A 12,497-nucleotide genomic window follows, 5' to 3' on the forward strand; every position below is an offset into this window, starting at 1 on the left:
TCTCAACTATTCCCCAACAAAAAAAGCATGCTTGGCAGTAGTTTTTGCTTCTCAAAAATTACGATACTATCTACTATCTCACTCCATCAAGTTGATAGCTAAAATTAATCCATTGAAGTATTTTCTCAGCAAGGCAACATTAACAGGAAGATTAGCAAAATGGATCATGATCTCGAGTGAGTTTGATATTGAGTATGTGGATAGAAAAGCTATCAAGGGACAAGTCATTGCAGACCACCTAGCTGGGGCACTGCTTCAAGATGATTGTCCTTTACACATTGAATTTCCCGATGCTGATATCCTAACGGTCACCACAAAAACATGGCAATTATACTTTGATGGTTCATATACATGACATGGATCAGGAGCAGGTATTCTATTCATCATGCCACAAGGTCATACAATTTCAAAAACGTACAAATTAAGTTTTCCATGCACCAACAATACAACATAATATGTGTGTGTGTGAAAAAGTGGAATAAGTCTGATAGCTGCAAGACACAACAATTCAATTAAGTCATTACATGTATGGTTAGAAAGATATAAGAATAAATAATAAAACCATAACAAATTGACTAATTGCCTTCTAAAAGATGCGAGTATAAGATTGCTCTCATATTTGTATAAGATATACCAGTGACTAGACTACACCAAGATGGAGGATTTAATCTATATGAGCATGATATTAAGCTAAATGGATGCAAGATGGATGAAAGATTCAAACAATAATGAATTCAAGCAATAATGGATTCAAGCAATATGAATAAACTAAATATGGAAAAGGCCAAACTAAGATGCAAATAATCTAAAAAAGAAAGCACAATATATTCAATGACTCCAGAGTGAAAAAGTGTATAATAATAAATCTCCAGGGTGTTTTGGATGAGAGATGAAGGCTGAATTTGTAGAGAATTACAAGAGAGACCAAGAAAAAACACAATTTAGGATAATTGAAATAATTGAGAAATCATATTCAGCTAACCTTGAGATAGATTCCAATTATAGTTTAATTGAAATGCATTCAAATTATAAGTTCGAGTTGCATTAGAAATAAGATTTAATTAATTCAATGCATTTGTGATAAAAATAGATAATTCTTTGATTTATTCAAGAAAAGAGTCTTTTCAATGCAATTGAACTTTCTTTTTCTCAAAAGCTTTGAGTTTCAATTTTAGAGAATGATTAATAATTCAATTTAATTGCTTTTTTGATTTCAAGTTATCTCAATTTAAAAAAAGAAATAATATCTCAAGTTTGATTTCTCTCTCAATTCAATTCTTTTATTTTATTTTCAATTTAACTCTTGCTTTGTGATTAATTCCTCTTTTGTAATAAATAATTCCTTTTTTGCATGATTAAATGGCAAATTTATTTATTAATTAAATATGCTAAGCTATTTAATGAATTAAATAAGACAATTGATCAAAATGATTTTCTTGAAATGATTTAATTAATTAAATAAATGTTTATTAATATAGAATAATTCACTTGTTGTGTGACATTTAATGATTGAAGAATTAATTAATTGTGTGCTCAAAGTTGATTTAATTGCCTTTGGTTAGGACCTTGGTAATGTTGTCAAGATTAGGGGCCCATGGTTTAGATGACCAATTTTAGGGTATTACATTTGCCCCTCTTTGAATTAATATGCGAGCAACACGTTGGTTCAAAGAATAGTTGATGTCTAGGAGATACCGGTTCTGAACTTGATTGATCATGAACCAGATGAAGAGCGAGGTGTTTAGCTTGATTTGAAGCGATGAAGCTGAACATAGTTGATTAAAGCAATACCAATCCCAAACTTGATTGAACTAGGAACGATAGAGAGAAAAGATACCGAACTTGAACTTGATTGATCAAGAAGCGGATCTTACTGATCTAGAACTTGATTGATCTAGACACAATGAGCGAAGATAAAATCGATCTTGAACTTGATGGATCAAGACATGATTAGCGAAGATAAACTGTCCAGCTTGATTTGATGCGATGAAACTGAACACCTACTTAGATTGAGTGTGCGATCAAAGACACTCTTTAAAATTTTGATTGAGTTTAAATGGATAATCAGCTTGATGAAAAGTGATGAAACTGATTAACGTTAAGAGATTGATTCAATTGAAGATAAATATTAGCTTGATTTGAAGCGATGAAATTGATATGCCCCTAGCAATTGATTTGATTTAGATGATCGAGAGATCTCGACTTGATATGAAGCGATGAAGCTGAGCTGCCCCTTAGCAATAAGAATTTGATTGATTTTCTTTAGTTGAAAATATTTTTGCTCGACTTTTGATGAAGATTTGAAAAATTTCTCGACTTTGAAGATGTGAGGTCATGAGGTGACGAGTATGCCCCCTCGGGAGCGAAATCGAAAGATAGCGAGGGTACATGATTTTAGGCAATTTTTAGCGATGATAATTTATTGAGCATAAAGATTGAGTCAGAGGAATATGTGAAGATGTAGCATTGATTGATGAGAAATTGAGCGCAAAGTTGATTTGTAGAATAAATTGAGACTCAGTGTTGATTCATTAGAAAATGAGCGCGAATTGGAGAAATAATGAGCATTTCATGGAAAATGCTAAGTGGTCCAAATTATATTGAAATTGACTAGGAAAATGATCTCGGATTTTAATTTCGATCTCAAAAATGGAATCAGGACGGACAAATTAGCTAAGGGTACAAATTTCATGTCCATCAGAGCAAGTTGAAAAATTTGGGTTTTGGCTATATAGGGTAAAAGTGTCATTTTCAATTCATTTTAAACTTCAAGTTTGAAAATTTAAAAAGCCTTCTATGAGTAAGAATGGTGGTCCCCACACAGGAGAATCGATTTGAGCACTAGAGACGACATAATCAATCTCGAAACTATGAGCCAACGGTAAGTGATTGATCTTAAGCCTTTCAATCATTTCATTTTTGAATTTTTTTGTTGATTTTTTCAATTTTTGGCATGTAGAAGTCGGGGATTCTCGTTTTGTTGTGCGAGATAGGATCTTGTCTCATACGACAAACTGATTAAGTTTGTTTTATCGTTTAAGGTCATTAGTTTTGTCGTACTACAACTACCCTTCTGTCGTACGAATACCTTGAAAAGAGACCATTTTGTCGTTCTAGGGCTATTCTTGTGTCGTATCAGAGTCTTTTGTCGTACCAAGCCAATTCCCGACTTGTACGAGTTGCTGCCTTTGTGATGTTTTGTCGTTTGGAAAACAGTAAGCATTTTTGAAGGTGCAAACTTGAAATTTTGATTTTGCAATTGACGTAGTTGAATTTGCATGATGTTTTACTTCTCTTAGGCTTATTTGAAATGTTTTCTGATGCTTTGTTGTTTGATTTTTGCAAGTTCGATTGCCTCATGTGTTGTTCAGATGTGTATATCCATTGACTATGACATTAGTGCATCAATTATTAGATGTAGACCAAGCACATATTGATTTGTGCGGTTTGACCCACCTTATTGATTTACTTGATATCCATGTGAATCATGGTATGCTGACCGCATTAGTTGAGAGATTCCACTCAAAGCATAACACATTCCATTTGCCAGTTGGGTAGATGACCATCACTCCCGAGGATGTTTACAGGATCCCTTTTGCTAGGGATAATGTGGATTATGATGCAGTGCAACTTCCTGGGCTACTAGCTATTAGACATGTTTTCAGGGATCCAGACATTTTGACACATTATATCAGTTGGGACGTGATGATGACCAAGTATAGTGAGGACTTTCCACTGGCTTGCATTAGTTTTATCAGCTATTTTCTGATGCCAGACAGGGGACAACAGGGATTTTTGTGTGGATGGGGCAGGATGTTAGAGAGGCTTGTGGAGACCCCTCAGAGGTTAGGTTGGGGTTCATGTATATTGGCACACATGTATCGTGAGATGCATGAGATTTTCTACTGGGAGGGTAAGAGCATGGCTGCAGGAGTTTTGATATTACAGGTATGGGCTTGGGAGTACCTCCCAGTATGCAGGCCAATTGTGTGATGATAGGGATCTTGGTCAGCCCATCGTATGCAGATATTCAGGATATGTTACTCAGCCCCATCTGGGCAAGACAAATTATTGGAGACGACAGTTGGATGACTTGATAGTCATGATATGGAGACCATACATGGGTCTAGAGACATGGGACGATTAGAGGGTTGTTCGTAGGGATTTGTTCATGACTCGACCACTCATTGGCAGATCACAGACTGTAGTTGAGCGATTCGTTGTTACTCGAGTGATGAGGCAGTATGGTAGACCTCAAGAGATCTTGTAGGAGTTCACTGCATACACACGTTATGTAGATGAGAAGAGGTGGGGATGGGGACCTAGGCTATCTTATGCCCTAGGTATGCAGGAGTTGAATGGGTTACAACGACTCAGATGGGACTATATGGATGACATTACAGATGCAGGGGTATTGCCCCAGTACAGGGATTGGTTTCAGCAACATCCTTTCCCGAGATTTATAGATCCGATTGAACAGGCACCTCGCATAGAGGAGGTAGAGGATGATGCCCCCGCACAGGGACAAAGAGGGGATGCTCCTAGGCAGACAAGTGGCGATCCTAGTGCTATCAGTAGCAAGGTTCCAACTGGAGGTAGGCAGCAGAGGGGAGAGGGTGGATCTTTAGGGACCGTTGGGGTGAGGTTGAGTAGAGTGAGGGTACCGAAGGGTGGTGGAGAGGAGGAGAGAGTAGCTCCGAGACAAGTCAGGCAAAGACGGTATGATCAGGGTGGAGCCAGAGGTGGAGATAGTGGAGGTGGTGGCAAACAGACTGCGAGGGATCAGGGGGCCGATGCAGCGTGATCAATGAGAGCATGCCTTGCGGGTTTGCAATCACAACTGATAATAGCACAGACTCAGCTAGCAGAGCAAGACCAATAGCTAATAGAGATGAGAGTAGAGCGAAACTCTTTGCGGTAGGAGGTACTCCATCAGATGACTCGGGCAACCTACTGAGATATTGTATGACATAGGAAGATCAAGTACCTGGAAAATGACATCTCTTTCTATAGGTCCCACCCTGATTGGTAATGATACCAGACCTTTAGAGGTCCTTTATTATTCATCATAGGCTTTAATTGTTATTTTCTTGGCAGGATCGATGATATTTTCAAAAAATCCTAGTTGTGTAAGCAGATTGTAAGTACAGATATTCAAACCTACGCCTCCATCTATCAAAACACGTTTAACTTTGTGTTTATGGATCATGGCTTCAACATGTAATGGTTGGTTATGTGGATGATTTAGTGAGTTGTCATCTTCTTCAGAGAAGGTCAGATAGTGAGGTGAAGTCAGATGACCCACCATAGATTGAAAATGATCAATATCTAAATATTTTGAAACATTAGTGGTGAGTAAGGCATTGTCTAAGATCTCTTTGTGAGCAGAAGAGATTTTTAGTAATTCAAAGATGGAAATTTGAGCATTTGTCCTTTTCAACTGTTCAACAACGCTATATCCAGAGGATGATGTTGAAGTTAGCCCTTTAAATTTATCAAATGTTGATTCTTTTTATTTGTTTGACGAGGCTGGTAGGTTTGATGTCGTTTGAGTTGGAGTTGAAGAACTAGCTCCTTGAAGAGTGACTTTCTTTTGAGAACGGGTCATAGAATTTGCATATCGTGATTCATTTTGTTTGTCTTTGATTATAATCACATTGAAATATTCAGGTTGGGACGACTCAATCATGTTGATGACGTTTTCATTGTTGGTATAAGTGTAATTGACTTTGGCACCTCCTTTTGTCTTTGAGGAATCACCTTATTCGTAAATAGATAAAGGGTCCTTAAATACTTTGTGATCAGCATTGGTCGGGTGATTCCCGACAACAATTTTACCAACGTCAATGAGATCTTGAATCTCATGCTTGAGCTTCATGCATTTGTTTGTGTTATGACCTTTATTTCGATGGTAGTCACAGTATTCATTTTCTCTCCACCATTTTGGTTTGACTTTCGGATCATATGGCCTAGAATTATCTGGTAACGTTATCAGATCATTTGCTAGTAAAGTTTAAAAAGTGGATTTGTATGATTCCTCGAGAGGAGTGAAGTCACATTTAGGTTTGGAAAGCCAAGGTTTCTCTTTGAACCACTCTTTTTCTTTCTTTGGAGGATTTTCTAATGCAATTTCAGCTGCTTTCAATGCTTGTGTGCTACTAGCCAAGTTAAATATTGTGGGCTTCAAGTTGGTTTTAATAGTATCTACTACTTCGTCATTAACAACGTTCTTCTTGTTGTCTTTGCCATATTTCCAATACTTGTTCTTTTCTTTAGAGGTAGATCCTAGTTGTGTTTCTTTCCGAGGTGAGATATCTCCTTTCTTTATAAGCACATCTTCCATTCGGATAGCATTATCTACCATTTTGTTATATGATGGGTGTACTTGCATCTGGACACTATATTTAAATGCAGGGATCAAGTTGTTGACGAATATATCCATTTTCTCAGAATCTGGAATAGGTCATGAGTATCTAGAGAACATCTTTCTCCATCGTTGGAGGAAAGTGAGAAAAGGCTCCCCTATTTTCTGTTTGGTATTGCAAAGCTCGATCATAGTGATAGGTTGACAAATGTTATAGGAGTACTGTTGTAGGAAAAATTAGATTAATTCTTGAAAAGTTTTAATCCCCATAGGTAGACTTGAGAACCATTCCATTGTTTGACCCCCTAAACTCCTCGGGAAAAGGCGCATGAGATATGTTTGTTTGTGCATGACTCCATACATGAGGCACAAAATTCTCTAACATAATCTTGAGGATCTGAGGTATCATTATATTTGTCAAATTTCGGGATCTCTACTCGTGAAGGAAATGGAGGCATGTTTAGGTTTTTGTCAAACGGAACCAGAGAATATTGTTTTGTGGATTTATCCTTGTTTTTCAGTTCTATGATCTAAGTCTGTAAGGCTTGTAATGGTCTGTGTATCATTATTATAGGTGATTCTTTCTTTTTAGTGACAAGAGTCTGAATGTCATAAACAGTAGGAAGTTTAGCGCCTTGTTTTGCTAGTTCTAGGAAATAGTCTTCGTTTTCTCTAGCCATGATAGCCTTCATCATTTTTTAGAAATCTTTATCCTTTTGACATTTACGGATATCTTTCTCTGGAGGTTCAGAGTCTTCAGCTTCACTTGATGAGGAATCATTGTCGGTTTCATGAATACTAAAGTTGTCTTCGTCATTTTGTTTTGTTCCATGTATAGTGGGAGATAAAGGTTGACCAAAAACTGGCACCTCTGATGATGAAGGTTTATCAGTAAGAGGATCCTCTTCGTAAAATGGATTATCCTTATATGAAAAGGATTGTCCTTTGCCTTTGGTATCTTTCTTTCGAGAGCTTCTGATTTGAGTAGGAATTTTTATAGATTAATTGTGACCTAAAGCTTTTTGTAATGTAGAAGTCAAGATCAAATTTTAGAGCTAGTTGTTCGGTTAACGTATTGATTGAGAGAAGCAACTAAGATTTAGTCTAGTTTCAGGAACAATCTATCCTGTGTAAGATGTTTACTTAAGTTGATTTGAGAGAAGTGACTAAGATTTAGTTTGGTTTTAGGAACGATCTATCTTGTATAAGACGTTATCTAAGTGACTTAAGTTTGATAAGTAGTTGATTGAACTAGCTGAAAATGATCGACAAAATCGTGCAAGTAGAGGTACACTGTTTTGATTTGTTTATGTTCAGGATGATGATAACCAGTTTTATGCTCACTGTAGACTATTTTAGGCAAGTTTGACTATTCTGGACTGACAAAATCAGAGACTCATACGACAGATTTTACAGGACCAAACAACAATTTAAAAGTTCAGGACAATGACAATAAGGTTTCGTACGAGTTGCTGCCTAGTACCGTATGACAGATGGGTATGTCTGGAACGATAGGTTGTTCAGTGCAAAAGTTTATCGTACGACATAGGATGTAAGGTAAAATGATAATTCTCAGAATTGGATGATAGATAATCAGAGCTCGTACGACACAGAATGTAGGCTCAAACGACAGACTGTTAGGATTGATGGAATATCGTACAACACAGAATATGAAGCAAGATGATAAATCAAAAGACTCGTATGATTGTTCAGTGGACAAAGACTAAATTCTGAGTTTTCAATGGCTGAGTATGACCAATTTTGAGATGGATTGAGTTTTAACTAAGATAGACTAGTTTTGATAGAGTTTCAACTAGGATATACTAGTTTTGATAGAGTTTCAACTAGGATAGACTAGTTTTGATACAGACAGAGTTTTTATCACTGAGTTTGTTTCTTGTTTTCTCCAATTTTGGTATTCCAGTTTTAGTTTCAGGGATGAAAACACAAAAAACATGTAGTATGAATAATAACTCCAATCACAACATGCAAACCCTACGGAAATTGGTGAGAGAAGAAAATCTTTGCTTGTAGACTTAGGTACACACCCAATAACTAATCAAAATACGACCGCTGAGTCTCACACAATGGATTGTCAACGCTGTATTAGCCGACTCCAAATGCCAATGGGGGCATGAAATGACAAGTATCTTGGGAGAGTTACTATCTCTCTTGCACAAAGATTATCCCCCCTTTCGGAGGTGAACCGAGTAGTTTCTAATTTTAATTGGAACTAGTAAGAGATCCGTTCGACGCGTCAAGATATAAAATCAATTAAGAGGTCTTCCAGCCTTGAAAACCAAGGTTTAATATACCTGAAGCTACTGAGGAGAGCTATTCCCAAGCACTATCATTGAGTTGATTTTCATCAAATCACATTTATTTTATAGTGGATTGGAGTACTTGGCGTTTAGCTACTCCCACTTGGGTCATTCCCCTCTCACCGACCGTAATGGCTATGAGTTATTAGCTCCTCAGGAGGGCAGGCCCGCTAAAGATATACAAATCTCAAACTTAAAGAAAACACCTCAAGGGTCTGGATTTTTGATTGTCTATACAAACAAGAGCATACTATCCTACCTCTCATAATTTTCTTAAAACACAAAATACAGATTTGTTCTTTAACCAGATTGTAGTTTAGGTGCCTAAAAAATGAATTTAATGAATACACAATGTTTGCTCGAATCTCCTCAAGCAACCTGCAAAGACAACGAATCAGTAGTCATATTGTCTTTGTGTGACAAGCATATTCTTCGACAAGCATTCTGCAAAAAAAATGATTAGGCTGTGAAATTTTTTTAGAGAAATAGATAACAAGCCGAGGTCAGTCGCTAGTATAATCAAACTGGACAGAAAACTGGAAGAATGAAATTTGCTTTTTAACCAGGAAAATACATAATCGTACGATAATTTTACCAGGTTGTACGATAAACTATACCAGATCGTACGACACCTGGAGTTTGTCGTTCGGGCATATGGGAAATGTCGTACGACATTACACAAGAATTGTATGGACGAAAAATCCAAAAAGTAAAAAATCTGAAAAAAATAACAATAAATAGTTAGTCTTAGAGGCCAAAAAAAAAGTAGTCTTCTGCCCCACGGTGGGCACTAGAAATATGTGTGAAAAAGTGGAATAAGTTTGATAGCTGCAAGACACAACACTTCAATTAAGTCATTACATGTATGGTTAGACAGATATAAGAATGAATAATAAAACCATAACAAATCGACTAATTGCCTTCTAAAAGATGCGAGTATAAGATTGCTCTCAGATTTGTATAAGCAATACCAGTGACTAGACTACACCAAGATGAAGGATTTAATCTATATGAGCATGATATTAAGCTAAATGGATGCAAGATGGATGAAAGATTCAAACAATAATGAATTCAAGTAATAATGGATTCAAGCAATATGAATAAACTAACTAGGCAAAAGGCCAAACTAAGATGCAAATAATCTCAAAAAGCAAGCACAATATATTCAATGACTCCAGAGCGAAAAAGTGTATAATAATAAATCTCCAGGGTGTTTTGGATGAGAGATGAAGGCTAAATTTATAGAGAATTACAAGAGAGACCAAGAAAAAACACAATTTAGGATAATTGAAATAATTGAGAAATTAGATTCAGTTAACCTTGAGATAGATTCCAATTATAGTTTAATTGAAATGCATTCAAATTATAAGTTCGAGTTGCATTAGAAATAAGATTTAATTAACTCAATGCATTTGTGATAAAAATAGATAATTCTTTGATTTATTCAAGAAAAGAGTCTTTTCAATGCAACTGAACTTCTTTTTCTCAAAAGATTTGAGTTCCAATTTTGGAGAATGATTAGTAATTTAATTTAATTGCTTTTCTGATTTTAAGTCATCTCAATTTAGAAAAAGAAATAATATCTCAAGTTTGATTTCTCTCTCAATTCAATTCTTTTATTTTATTTTCAATTTAACTCTTGCTTTGTGATTAATTCCTCTTTTGTAATAAATTAATTCCTTTTTTGCATGATTAAATGGCAAATTAATTAATTAATTAAATATGCTAAGATATTTAATGAATTAAATAGGATAATTGATCAAAATGATTTTCTTGGAATGATTTAATTAATTAAATAAATATTTAATTAATTAAATAAATATTTAATTAATTAAATAAATATTTAATTAATTAAATAAATATTTAATTAATTAAATAAATATTTAATTAATATAGAATAATTCACTTGCCATGTGACATTTAATGATTGAAGAAATAATTAATTGTGTGCTCAAAGTTGATTTAATTGCGTTTGGTTAGGACCTTGGTGTTGTTGTCGAGATTAGGGGCCCATGGTTTAGATGACCAATTTTAGGGTATTACAATATGAAGCTTTGGTTACAGGTATCAAAATGGCTATAGAATGGAACATTACACAACTTCAAGTCTTTGGAGATTCTCAGCTTTGTGATACGATGACACAAGTGGATGTAAATGAAATTTGATCTGAGACATTTGTCCTTGAGAGATCCATATGAAAAGGACGCCCTCTAGCACTTGAATTATTTGTAATTGCAATTGATGTTATTCTCTATCTACTAAGGGAGTATGAATTCATCCCTAGAATTAGGGGTATAACACTCCTTGATAAAAAACATCTGCTAAATATCTGATTGGCAGATGATGCTGCTATTTTTGTGGAGCTTGAAGAAAATAATGTTGTAATCCTAGTTTAGAAACTTGAATTCTTCTACTTGGCCTTTGGCGCAAGAGTGTCTAATGCCAAGTCCATCATGTCGAGATGGATTGAAGTACCTTCAACATGGTTCAATAAGGTTGACTTTCAATGGCATAGTCCCAATAAACAAGTTAAATATCCAAGGATCCCATTTGCTATTATCTCTAACCTAAAATAAATGTGGCTATGTATTAAATTCATAATGAAATATATTTGGGTCTATCTCCCAAATCTCCCATTATAGTTTTGGTTTGATTCTTGCTTTGAATCTATTGGAACCTCTTTTAGCAATTTTCTAGTATAGATACATATACATCTCAATCTCACACTATCTTTGCTTACATCCTTGTGGATATGGATATTTTGAGAGATCTCCTAGCTGATATCACTTTCAAGGTTGTTGACTGTTGTTGGTTACAATATTTGGATTATGGAGGTTTTCCTTTCCATTGTCAAAGATGTTTTGAAACAAGACACATGGCTAACAATTGTTCTAGGCTCAATATTAAAGTCGATTATTACAGTTCTTGGTGGGTCAACACTCTTCTACAACATGATATAGTGGACACTCCTCCTGAGCACTCTCAGAAGGTGCTAAATCCTCTACACACCTCTTCTCTGGTAACGTAAGTCCCTTCCTTGTAGGTGACAAATAAGCATAATGAGAGCAACGTAAAAAATTAAAAACATGGATGCTTCTATCTAGACTTCAAAGGCTTCAAAGGCTTCTTATATGAACAATGACTCTAGGACTATAGACAAATCTATTGAGTTTTTGGGCCTTTGATTTCCCATGTGAGGGATGGCTTGAGCGAAAATGAGGACAACAATAGAGGCAAAATAAAACAAATCACCAAGACCCTCCCTCAATCAGACCAGGATTGGACCAAAGTTAAGAGGAAGAAAAATAAACATTCTTATCAAATGATGCCAAGATATTCCGAGAATGGGAATAGTCTCGAAAGTTAAATGTCTTTGTGCATCAATGTTCAAATGGGTTGCAATATTTTTTACATTAGTTATCAATTAGGAAGTTTGAGTATTGAAGTTATCCTTATGCACCCTTATGTGTAGGCCATGTACTTTATCTTTCATTATTCAAATTTTTATATGGGGTACGACTCCCTTATACTTAGCCTATCAAACCAAAAAAAAATTATACAATAAGGATATATAATATGATATTTTATTTTATGTTATGTTATTAAATATTTAATGTTATATTAATAAAGAGTATTATTTTATTATTATTTTAAGTTACAATAAATAATAATAATTCACATACCTATCGAAATAATTATCTATTAAGGGAGGACTAATAACACCCTAACACAAATTAAAATAGATTTTAGATTGAATCAATACTTATCTTTTTCTAACTAATAAAACAATTACAAATGCATATCAAGAATAA

The sequence above is a fragment of the Cryptomeria japonica genome, chromosome 6 (assembly GCF_030272615.1).
Source record: "Cryptomeria japonica chromosome 6, Sugi_1.0, whole genome shotgun sequence".
Lineage (NCBI taxonomy): Eukaryota > Viridiplantae > Streptophyta > Pinopsida > Cupressales > Cupressaceae > Cryptomeria > Cryptomeria japonica.